This window comes from Carlito syrichta, unplaced genomic scaffold, assembly GCF_000164805.1.
Source record: "Carlito syrichta isolate Samal-C Ts95f unplaced genomic scaffold, Tarsius_syrichta-2.0.1 Scaffold309498, whole genome shotgun sequence".
Taxonomy (NCBI): Eukaryota; Metazoa; Chordata; class Mammalia; order Primates; family Tarsiidae; genus Carlito; species Carlito syrichta.
Window position 1 is genome coordinate 710641 of NW_007253594.1, and position 718 is coordinate 711358.

Below are 718 nucleotides of genomic sequence, written 5' to 3' on the forward strand. Positions count from 1 at the left end.
ATGCCAGTTTTTCGCCTCCTGGGTCCCTGTTGTTTTTGTGGCCCAAGCCTCAGTATGCCGGGAGGGGTCTCCCTCTTATGGATCAAAAGGTTCATTGTGTGCTGGGCGAGATTGCCTTTCCTGTTGCCCTGGAGGTCGTACCTCGATGACAAAGGAGGTGGAACACACCGGCTCTGAACTCTCCTTTCCAAGCCAATGCACCAGAATAATGTAGCGGGGAAAATAGAGAGGTCATGACACCGAAACTATTATAGGAAGTGGCAACTTTATTACACCGGCTGGCTCCACGGACTAATGCTTCCAGGTCGAGCCCCCCAGAACGGGAGAAGCAGAGTCTTATACCTTTGTTTAGGTAAGGGAGGGGGGTCATGTTGAGTGATTACACATCTTCCTTGGAATTTACAAAGTTGTACTCAGCAAAATCAGATTTCCAAAGAACAAATGGTTTCCAGGAAATGCAGGGCGAGTAGGGTTGTAAACTGTCAACTTCAAAAGAGGGGCTTTGGATAAGTCTGTGAATTAGTTACTCTTTTGTATTTCCATGAAAGCCGCCAGTCCTGGCTACTTGGCTTTTTTAAACAAAACCAGCCTGGCAGGTCTTTAGAGCTTGCCGCTTGACTTTCAAAAGGAAATACCTTTAACTGCTACCAGCTCCCTTCCTGCTCCAACCTTAGAGGAAGAGATTAGAAGCACAAGACAAGCAAGATGTTCACAGCCC